This window comes from Zootermopsis nevadensis, unplaced genomic scaffold (assembly GCF_977971745.1).
Source record: "Zootermopsis nevadensis isolate Lab colony 2312 unplaced genomic scaffold, Znev_1.0 Znev_ptg000024l, whole genome shotgun sequence".
In the NCBI taxonomy this organism is placed as follows: domain Eukaryota; kingdom Metazoa; phylum Arthropoda; class Insecta; order Blattodea; family Termopsidae; genus Zootermopsis; species Zootermopsis nevadensis.
Window position 1 is genome coordinate 16965486 of NW_028259156.1, and position 12184 is coordinate 16977669.

Sequence of the window (12184 nt, forward strand, 5' to 3'; positions counted from 1 at the left end):
CACGTTCTTTGAACTCAGAGCTTGATGGTTACTCCGGCTCTCCCTTCCTCTAGATGCAACCACTAAACTACCTGACGGAATCAGACGAAATTTGGTATTGCATATCAGCGCGGAACTTTGGGAGGTGATATTACACTTAGTGAAAGTAGCTGCCATTACTCCTGTACAAACGCATTTAAACCAAAAATGTACAGGCACGTCGATGTAAGGTAAGTTCATCCTCGGTAGTGACCTTCGAACCGACTACAGTCTGGCCTACCTGAAACTTCTAACTACTCAACAATAATGTTTTCATCACACTAACAGTGACCATGCTACTCAGGTAGGCCTACAAAGCTACATGACAGGCGCGTAATTATGACGCCTCGGCTGCCTTATTTTTTTTATTTATTTAGTGTTCTGTCTGACGACAGGTCCATATGAACAGGATCCTTCCATCCTTTTCTCGGACTGGGACCTGTTCATATACGTTCTTGGCAGATGATCCAGAAGTGGTTTGCCATTGCCTTCTTCTGTGTGTGAATGGAGTAATTGTTGGGATGCCACGGAGAAACCGGGGAAGTCACCGGAGGAAAACTCCGTGTTGCCTAGACCACGGCCTTGCCCAACACAAGTCCCGGTGCCCACCGCATGGGAGACATGGTGTCCCCATGTCTGCTGCTAGGAGTCCATATACATATTAGCGTGAAAAACCACGTATTTTGCAATAAATATAATCACAGTGCGGGGACAAGTTGTAAATGATAAAAATGTGTAATTTAGCATTCACTGAAAATTCAGACTAATAAAACAGAGAAACACAGAAGAAGAAAGGAACAGGCAGCCACTGAACGAAGTGGGAGCACAGACAAAGCAGAATTCGTATGCATTCGTAAGATAAAGCGAAGACGTGAAAACACTTGAAACAAAGACGATAACCGACGGAAACGGCAAAGAAGCATAATTGAAGGAGGGACGTAACAAGAGCGTGGCGGTCCAGTGTCCAAAACCCTGTCCATGCCTCGCTGGCGTCGGTGAGGCCGGGGGAGGCTCCACAAATATACCGAAAATTGAAACAGGTGGGCGAGGAGCTTTACCTGTCCATCTCCGAGGCGTTTATCTGGTCGACATCCTTATCCATCATGACACCGTAACAGCTTCTTGTTACAGACTGCTGGCAACAACGATCTAAGTCACACGCACACGCTCATCACTCGCCACATCGAAATAAAACGCGCGTCTTTACGTTCTCCCTTTCTTTATCTATGTTCATCTGCGCTGCCTTCCTCCACCACTCATAATCATTTTCATATTCGGCTTTATAAAAATAATGCAATTGATATAGCGTCGTTAAATCTCCTACACACCGCCGTGGCGGTCTTATGGATAGTTCGTCTGCTAATGTCTTGTCTTAATTGACTTCCGCCATGAAAATGCTATTATATTACCTTAAAACATTACGAAATTTTTCCTTTCATTTTATTTCAAACCTACAGTTAATAAAAATTTATAACTTTTCACTGGACTCTTATTTAGCGAAACACTTAAAGTGTCAGCAAATAAACCATGAACAAAGACACAATTACGTTTAAAACTTTAAAACAGGTCACGATCGAACGATCTGTATAATTCCCAAATAATAATTTATAATTATAGTAATTTAACCAACGCAGTTGACAGAGCGCTGTTAAAGAAACAAATAACTGAACAGAAAATGAACAAAATTAACTGGGATTTCATATGCCCTTCTTATATTGAATATATGTGGTGATGAAAAATGGAAATATATGCACCTTGTGGCACGTGATAACACAGTGTCTCCTAGGGAGTGATCGTGTGGCAGTATTAGGCTGCTATTACCATCGACACAGGAGGCAGGTGAACAGCACAAAAACCCATAAGGTGCTAATGTGTTGGCAGGTGCCTGTGTGCTGCTCCAAAGGAAACGTGCGCTCACTTCCGGGGATGGTTCGGGCTCAAATTCTAGTAAGGCATTTGCGGTAGTAACAAGAATAACAGCAATAATTCCCTTCACATTAACAATAATAAATTTCTACGAACAATACCAGAAAATCATTCAAATAATTCTGTACAAAAAAAATCGTACTGAGAACATCACACATAACAGAAATATAATAGTCTAAAACAGTTTTTTCCAATACAGTACAGTTATTATTATTATTATTTAGTGTTCTGTCTGACGACAGGTCCATATGAACAGGATCCTTCCATCCTTTTCTCGGACTGGGACCTGTTCATATACGTTCTTGGCAGATGATCCAGAAGTGGTTTGCCATTGCCTTCTTCTGTGTGTGAATGGAGTAATTGTTGGGATGCCACGGAGAAACCGGGGAAGGCCCCGGAGGAAAACTCCGTGTTGCCTAGACCACGGCCTTGCCCAACACAAGTTATAAATTCGGGCACCGCCGGGAATCGAACCCGAGACCCCAGGATTACAAGGCCAGCGTTCTAACCGCTAGACCACCACGATCAGACCCGTTCCGTAGTCAGTAACATGGAGTATGGTCCATCCCTTAAGCACATGTTCAAACGACGGAGACCTACACATGATGTAGTCGAAGCTAAGAAGACTAATATTTTTGAGATTTACTCTATCACGCATAAATCTACACATGAACCAGATGTTTGTGGAACGATGTGTAGCAACAGGTTCACCTGCTGCTAAGTAGCCAGCACTAAGTAAAGGCCCTGAGGACAATATGCTTTTCCAGAAGGGATCACAGTTTACAATTATAGAAAAAATAACTGAACGAACACATCGGAAACAGGTGATTCGCAAATTGAACCCCACCACTGAAAGGTATCGATTTTATCTATCGACCCCCCCAATCATCACACCATTACAGCAATAATTTACCACTGTTCAATAACTAACCCTTATAAACGGTTATAGGAGCAATCAATCATAATCCGTAGCTCCATCCAAAGGTGGTAATTTGTGCGTGTGTATACTAAACATTATCCTATCAAAATAAAGAGAATCTACTGGTATTTCTAGATACCCCTTTCATTAATGTAAGCACTTAACATAACAGAGACACCTTTATATCATGTTTGAACTACAGCAGTCAGCATGATTCTGACCCTATTCAAGCAATATATTAACTTCATAATATACGAGAGTTCCTCAAAAGCTGATAATCTCTAAGCCGGTGTAGGAATTTTTTACATTTATAAAACTTAAAGATGATTATCGTGTTTATAAAAACTCGCCGTTTTACATTGTCTTCAGTTAAATCAAATCAATCGTTACACTTTATTTTTTAAATATATTTTAATACCGATACGAAATCTACGTCAAAGTTTCACAAGTGATCTCTTCCCTTGAGGCTTTATATTCACTAAAGTTTTGTAAACATTCTTATCGCTCGCATCTGTGCTAAATATCCAGTTACTTGTATTTTTCTCCATTTCCCTGTTAATCCTTCTTCTGCACTTATAAACATTTTCCTCGCCACTCTGCCTGAAAACGCTCACAAGCCACCTTCCTCATTCAGGGCGATACAAAAAAGTCTTTATTAACTTGATGAAGAATGAGAAACAACTTACTTCCTGCAGGAATCAAATTCCCCTAGTTCATACCTGCCTTAATCACTTCACTGTCTGATCCATCTTAAATCAAAATTTACATAGTGCTTAATTATGGGGACAGCTCAGTCAGCGGGCTGGCTGGCTACGTGTAGAATGACCGGGGTTCGTTTCCCAGGCAGGGCAGATCATATTTCTCTTTGCTCAACCGGTCGCATTCAAATGGAATGTTGAAAGCAAAGCGGACAATTCACCTCCATGTATTTCCGAAATTCGGGTTGTTGAATTGTCTTGGCGATACAAGTTTGAACTAGATACAGGCCCACCACGTGAAGCCAGGTTTTAATTTATGTGCTGGAGGAAACCAATGGGTACAAATGTTTGCCGGGAAACCTGACGATAAGAGGACAGCTGGAAGACCTAGGCGTAGATGGGTGGATATACGGAAATAGTGTGGGAGAGTGCGGAATGGATTCAACTAGCCTAGGATAGAAAACGTTGGCGAGATTTTATGGACACGGGAATTAACTTTCTTGTTCCATAAAAGATGATAAACTTCTTGACTAGATGAATCACTATAAGTGTCTTCAGATGACCACTGTTCCATAACGTTATTTAGAACAATGTTCTTATAGAATGTGTCAGTTTCTGTAACGCGGTTTGTACAATAATTACAAAGACACCACATCAACCCTGATGATGGAGGCAGAGACTGTCTCGGACACGTTGGATTGTAACTCCATACTTACACGGCTGGCTTCCCAAGAAGACTTCATTACGTAAGCAGAAGACAAGCGACAGAAAGGAATTTTCGAGGGAAATTAAAGAAGACAGGAGGAAGATACAAGGAAAAACAACAAACTAATTCAAAAAGAACTGAACATGGTCACATAGTGGGACTAACCGAGGGTGAACACAAAGCCGATGTCCAGTAGTGTCATTGTTGTGCTGAAGACCACTGGCTTCAGAAGTACGAAGCGGTCTCTCTGTGGCGTTCGACTGAATCATAGGCCGCGTCCGAATGTGTGCGTCCATCTGTGATTACTGTTCACTTGTAAACCAAGTAAACAAAGCCTTATAAAACGTACCTGTTTTAATGACGCTGTGTCAACACTTTATAATTACATCGAATGACATTTATACTTATTGTTACTGGTTCGTAAGTTATTTCATGACGCTGTATTAACTGCAGAGAGTATGCATTTCCAACTGAGATGTGAGAAGTTTGTGGCTGATTCTCAGACTGTTCAACAAAGACGAATCAACTCCCGAAACGTCGTCTAGTTACTTACTCTATGGAGCCGAGTCGTTCCTGAGATGCCAACAGTCGCTTAACCACTCAAGAAATCCCAACGTTTTTATGGAACCCGAAGGTTCATTGCCGTGCTCACAAGAGCCCGCCACTTGTCCCTACCCTGAGGCAGATGAATCCAGACCATACCACCCCATCCTATTTCTCTAAGATCCATTTTAGTATTATCCTCCAAACTTAGTCTAGGTCTCCCTAGTGGTCTTTCCCTCTGATTTTCTGACCAAAATTCTTTATGAATTCCTCTTCTCTCCCATGCGGGCGACATGACCTGCCCAACTCATGCTTCTTGACGAAACGTCGTGTATTTTAGACACATACAAAATATAAGGCTACTTCAGATAACGTGCAACATCCAATTGATTTGTAATGAACAATTCGCCAGGGGTATGTTACCACCGACGTTTAGAGGGTCACAGACCGGTAGAAACTTTAGGCTTAATCGTCTCTCTCAAATAAGAAGAACACAAATCCAAAACTAGAATCTTTCGTGTAAAAGTGAATTGAAAGTTTTCGATGACTACGTAAAAATAATTGTAAATCAGATTCAGAGTAAGACTACCTGTTTGAGAATCCAGAGACAAGAAGACATGGACGCAGCGTTCATATTACTTAGGAGCTTGCGTACATTAGGACACGGCCTCATATTTGTTGCTCATTTTCTCCGGCTGACGTCTTCAGACATCGCGTGTTAAGGAACGTCGTTTCGGAACTGCTACCGGACTTAACGCACGTCTGCATGAATATCGTGCGTACACTCAGGTCTGCGCTACTGCGCTGCAGTAGGCGAGCTGCTCATTCCCACACGCACTTCCACGGACAGACGGACAACTTTGATCGTCAGTAAAACCTGTAATAAGCGGAAAACTGCTGGCGTCCGGAGAACGTAGAGTAAAAATATGAGGCCTAAATGTGTTAAACGAAAGGCTCAACGCGAAAAAAAAAAACCTCGACGGATTTCGACAAAATTTAGTACTATGTATGTGTACTGAAATATGTTTGGGTATTTGCAGAAGATTTGCTTTGCAAGGAGCTGAAATCGAACTGTGTCATTATCACGTTAATTCCTATTTCTTAAACTGTGAACCAGAACAGATCATAAAGCCCGATGAGATAAAATATCTAAGTTCATATCAAATCAGATTATTCCTGATAAAATCAAATATAAGTAGAAAGATTAACACCGAAGATGGCTGACTTTTGAGTCTGGTAGAATTTTATACACCGACGTTTCAGAGGTATTTTCTGCTTCCATCTTCGCCTTAATGTTGGAGGCAGCAAGGACCTCTGAAACGTCGGAAAACTTATACCAGACTATAAGGCTGTAAAACCGAGAAGATATCCGTCTTTATACTCGCCGAAGCGAGAATCTCTCAGATCCTACAAAAATTAAGATTATTCGCTCCTGTTCGTACCGCGAGCCCTGTTCGGAGGGATGATATTTCACAAGAAGCGTACTGTACAGCGCATGAAGAGTTGGCGCAGATCGAGGGGCGATCGACCGAAAACTTCTCCGGAATGCTGTGCGGTGCCTTGTGACAATGTGAACTCATGTGGAGGGCACTTCTGAGCTGGTCACATCGCCCAGCCGTCGGTCCTGGACAGACTGAGTCGGCACTGAAGCACTCTGTTCGCTGGCTTCTGAAAAGCCTTGTTCGAAGCAGGCTCTGTTTCCACAGCACATTCAACGACGTCTCACTGAGGAAGAGATGAGCGGACAGAGAGACAGGCATGCAAAGGTCCAAAGAAATTCGACCAAACCATGAAGGCGTATGGAGGGTGCGAGAGTAAGGTTACACGCATTGTAGACGTCGACGAGATGAACATGATCGGTTTCACGATTCAGCCGTTTTACCTCCAGGAAAAGACCCCTCCGCCCCCAACTATTGTAGAAAACATAACTAGTTCCCCAGGAGCCCTTCTTGAGAAGCTGTATGTCGTGTTTGCCATGTTCAAAAGAGCCTGACACTGTAACTTATCACAAGCCAGTTCAATCCAATCTATACTACTACATCCTATTTCCTTAAGATATATTTCGATGTTATTCTCCCATGTGGTCTCTTCTGTTCAGAATTTTTGATTTTCATTTTATATTAATTTCTCATCTTCACCTTGCATGCTACATGCCCGGCTCAACTACATTTGAGTGGTCAGTGCATGCAATAAATGGTCGGAGTCACTGAGAATGCAAACCGTAGTCTGGTAGAACTCTATCGACGTTTCAGAGGTCGTTGCTGCCTCCATTTATCACCGTAAGGATAGATGAAGCAACGATCTCTAAAAAGGCGCTTAAACCAATACGGTAGCCATCTTAGAAAAATGTTTGTCTAACAAATTATCATTTTATTCCGTTAGCTTGAAAGGTAAGTGTCATATCTTGCCTCGTTATTATCCTGCCTGACGTTCCATCCAATTACCTGAACACCTGAGATCTATATTCGGGCACACTTAACAGCAATCCTTTGCACCACATCGCTTTAATTACAAGTGACACGTTGCTATTACATAAAGCCGATTACGACGATCCTGAAACAGCATGAAGCGATTCTCGCACTAATCGACCTTATCAGTCGATCCTCACATGCACCAGGAAGAACGGCTTACAGAGGATTTTCATATGATATCATACAATCATGTCTGGATGAGGCTTCATCTAATAAGATTCATTTCGTAATCAGCTACCTTACAAGTAATTTTTACGGCGAGGCGGTTGGCATTTTTGGAGGTCTCAGGTTTGATTCTCGGCCAGTACATCTTGACGTGACGGCTAATGGAAAAATCCTGTCTCCTCCAGAAATGAAATCCCGTATGACACGCTTTTAGCTATTCAATTTATTTATTTTTAATAAGGAAAATGAATTAACAAAAGAACGTAGACTTTGCATGATGAGGTTAATAATTTGTGGACTAATTCAGCGTGATTAAAATAATGGGGGTGACACGGGCCGGACATGCATTGTGAAATGTACATAGCACTTGGATCTAACACTGTCGGGGAAATAAACAACTTGTAAGACTCATATGCAGATGGGGGAATACAATTAAAATTAATCTTTAAATAAACATGAGGGTGTGGAATAGATTAATTTGTCTCGTGAAATGCTCAAATGGCGGGGGATTATGAAAACAGTAATGAACAGTACAACTTTTATTTTGTATTACAAATAAAAAGCGATTCTACACGTAATCAGTAGAAGAAAAATGTGTGTGGCAGGAATTATTCTGAAAGATGTATCAAGATGTGAGGAATTAATCTTCTGTGGACCAAAGACTTGCTTGAGACGTCAATATTTCGTTCAGCTCGTCAAGAATTCGCCGTCTGTTATGGGAAGTTCACATCGATCCCCGTTCTGAACAAAATGAACCCAATCCACACCATCCCGCCCTATTTACTAAGCTCAATTTTATTAATATTCTCCATCTATGCCTAGGTCTTCCAAGTGATTTCTTCCAATCAGAATTCAATCATAGTTATTCCTGCTGCAGATATTTTATAGTAGTTATATTATTACTAATCCTGTTGTTATTGCTGGATGTTTAGAGCGATCCTGCACCTTAACTCTGACGTCAGACGAACCTCACACTTTTCCTCGCTGGACGCTGCGTGTGTAACGAAGGTCGGGCCCTTCACTACTTAGTTCCCTTCCGCGCACTATTTTCCGTCTGCTCACTCCGCGCGACAAGCTTTGTTGGCTCTTCTCTGATCAGTTTTGTTTGTATGCTCTTACAATAGAGAGCGGACATGGGTTATGAAATATGGTGACAGCCATGTCGAGACGCCGTTAAACAATTAACACTAATGATCCAACCAGGCAGGAAACGACGGGCGTATCGATGCACTGCCTTCTAAATTTAAGTTAATTATAATGGAACTTGACGTGCACTGCGTTTAGAGTCAAGCAGAACGGAAAGGCAGTGAACAAAGCGGTGGAAGGACAATTAAAAGTGTTTAGTCTGGTGAGCCGGTGGCTGAAACGATGTATCTCTCACGCCTCCAACCGACTTTCATCAAGACAACGGGTGTGGAACCTGCACTCCACTGGAGTACACATATTTGTCCTAAATGCGTCGTTCCTTTCATAACTCATTGTTTGACGAACGGACACACATTAAGAACTTAGCCTGTGCAAAATCCCGCATAATGACGCAACCAAAATGAACCACAAACCCTTTTAACTCCAGTAAAATACATTTTTTCAGACAAGCTAAGAAAGGTGTACTATTCCAAACACAAAATAGGAAATATGTCTTCCTGGCTCTATTTATATGGCAGTCTAAGTAAATTAAACCCCTGCGCGAGATTCAAACCTACGACCAATCGAACAAAAAGTATCTGCTCGTACACGACCCGATATGCTGTCTGTTGCAACGCTGCTGCACGCAAGTCCCAGGAATTCGGTCTTCTAAATGAGACTGAACCAGAAGTCTTAGTTCTTGATAATCAATTTAGCAGAGCTACATGATCGGACCTACACCACACTACGACCAACAATAAATTCCACTCCTAAGGTGGGAAGGTAGCGCACTGTCGGTATTGTAGTCCTCGCACTATTACCGACCTCGATATAAGCCATGATGTAAATACGCGAAATATAAGAAAAGGATTATTGTCATTTTAATTCCATTATAAATGGGAATTAAATTTAATTAATCCGATAAGTTGGACAGTGCTGGTAACGGCAGACGGCTGAAGATAACACGAAACTGTAAACCTACAAGATGAGACGACTAACAGAAGCACAAAGTTGCGAATGAGAGAAAATACGTAGGTCGATACAGAAATAAATTTGCCTAATCCGTGGATATAAGGAGATGAAGAAGAATGAGTTTTCGTTTTACTATTTTGAATACTCTGTTACCTAGGAATTTTGAGATTGGTCTTATTTTGTGCATCTTCATCAACAAATCTCTTCAAAGCAAGACCAGACATTGTAGTTTCCATGGTAACAGACTAACACAATGTAGGATTTGAGGTTTTCACGACGGTGAGTCTAAAGAAGGCTGCCCTGATGATGGAGGCAGCAAGGATCTCTGAAGTGTCCTCGGTAAACTTCTACCAGACTACACGGTGTAACAACTCGGAGAAAGCCATCGCCAGAGTAATACAATTTCTGCAGAAATCTGCAGACTTCCAGCACCTCAAAAGCCAAAGTCTCCGCCATTGGACAAGATGCTGATACAATTCTTCCACCTGTGCTCATGTGATCTCAAAGTGTGAAACCGCGTTTCAGATATTCGTCAAGTACCTAGAAAAACTCTTACAAATATTCATCTTTATTTTCGTAAGCAGAAGTGACAAGAATTTCCGAACTGGTATCTCCTGGGTAGCTAACAGCAAAAAAGACCCTCTTTGCCTTAACGCTTAAGAGACGAGCGTTGTTAACTGTCTGCTACTTGTTCAACAGCAAACAAATGAGCACTGTAAGGAAGACGCATTGCATGATGGTACTTTCACTGTGTAGGCATTTTTTTAAACTCAGGAATTCTGAAAGGATGTGATTCTTCTTCTTTTTCTTCTTATTCTTTCCAGAATTCCTTTTATGAAATTTGTTTCTGCGCTGTGAGCGACTTCTGACAATAGTAAAGTGGTTGTAATGGCGGCGCGCTCTCCCGACAAAAGCCACTTCTTTTACGCGTATCTTCTCCTTCTTTTGTGTATTTCTTCGTCTTTGTCTTCGTTCTGTAATCTGGTAATCTGTCTGCAGCCTTCACAGCAACTAACACGTCTAGTATTCTAAAGTCCACAGAACAAATTGTGAAGATTCCAGTGAGCTATTTCCGAATTTAATAAATTATCAAATATTAATACAAATAATCGAAAGATACAAAAACGTTTCCATTGAAGATGATGGTATTTGGAGATGTTGTCTCGTGTTGTCGCGTAAGAACCTCTGAAACGTCGGTAAACTTCTACCAGACTACACGGAGCAACGTCCTAGAAGACATTTACATTCCTGCCTCATTGGCTTTGCCATTAACTTATTTCAGCTACGAATTTATAACATCATCTGCCAATTGTGACAAAAGAATTTGAAAGATAAGATCGTGGACTATTTTAAATTAATATCCCGGCATTCGCCTTTAAGGGCTGAAAATAACCATGAAAAACTCGGCTAGGCTACAAATTTGAAACGGGTACCTCCGAAATTCAAGTAAAAAAATGTTTTTCCTACATAAACTGCTCTGTGACACTTACTGGTACCTTGTAAAATTAAGAAGATGCCTATCAAAATCGTGGGCAAGCAAGTAGGAGGGGGCGGAGACACACACACACACACACACAAAATACAAGAGAGGTCTTCCGTTATTCGAACGGCGTGTACTTCATTAGAGCCGCTATAATCCTCATCAGACATGTTGACAGAACATCCCCGTGACGTCACAAAGGGCGCAACTGTCATTGGTGAACCGGACTATGACTTACGCATATGTGTTAAAGTGGCATATGTGTACGCAGTTAAAGAAACAGGCCCTCGTGTCAAATGATCCAACACACTGCAATGTGAAGAAAATTTCGAACTAGACGCAAAGACTGGGGTCCCGAGCTGACTGAATTCAAAACACACTTCTAATCGTCACCCGTAATCGACAGAAATTGAATTCTAATGAGGAAACTCGTTGAAAATAGCTACTTGAAAGACCGAGAAGAAAATGGGATGATAACATTAAGACATATATTTGGATACTAGATTTTGAGAATAATATAGTTTTTTTTAGATGGATGGACATAACTGAAGGTCGTGGATCTTTGATAATGGCGGTGTTGAAAATTTTGGTTCTGCTACCGGAGAATTTGTTTAAATATACGACGAAACAAACATCCGTCAGATAACAGACTCCGAACAGAACTATAAGGACAAGATATATTTTAAAAGACTACTCGAGTTGAGTGTCACCTGGATGTAAACAGAAATGTTTCCACGACCTTTGTCACAACGATGAGCAGGAAGCGATCCAGACATATGCCGCTGTTGCTCTCAGAGACAATGTTAACCATTTATCGTGAACTTATGGCATTGCAGTGAGACATTTGTCAGTGTGGCTTTGGTGAGTGTATTTCTACTGATAGTGATCTCACGGGACTCTACGCCACTCACAGCAAACCCATCGTTAAGGTGAGTTTCTGATCTTCATTACTTATCGATTTGTGGTAGACTTTATCGCAAACCTGTCTTATTTGTTGTAGACCTAAAGTATATATTTAAATATCCTTCAATTTAATCATAAGACATAAATTATGCACCTGTTTACATGGAGATTATTGTTCCACAGTATTCAGTATATCGATTCGTGAAATATCACACTATACAATCTTCAGTGAATACAGATTTTTGCAAATTAGTGGCA

The 12184-nt window shown here is 41.2% G+C and overlaps 1 protein-coding gene and 1 long non-coding RNA gene across 4 annotated transcripts in view; one reads left to right on the forward strand and one right to left on the reverse strand.

Annotated features, from left to right (window-relative positions):
• LOC110832028 (uncharacterized) overlaps window positions 1-12184 on the reverse strand; it is a 226817-nt gene that overhangs the window by 48525 nt on the left and 166108 nt on the right. The window lies entirely within an intron of this gene.
• Window positions 11873-12184, forward strand: part of LOC110832032 (paired box protein Pax-6) — a 106146-nt gene continuing 105834 nt past the window's right edge. Inside the window, exon 1 of the mRNA XM_022068649.2 lies at window positions 11873-11952. The gene's annotated coding sequence lies outside the window, so the exon portion shown is untranslated. The remainder of the gene's footprint in view (window positions 11953-12184) is intronic.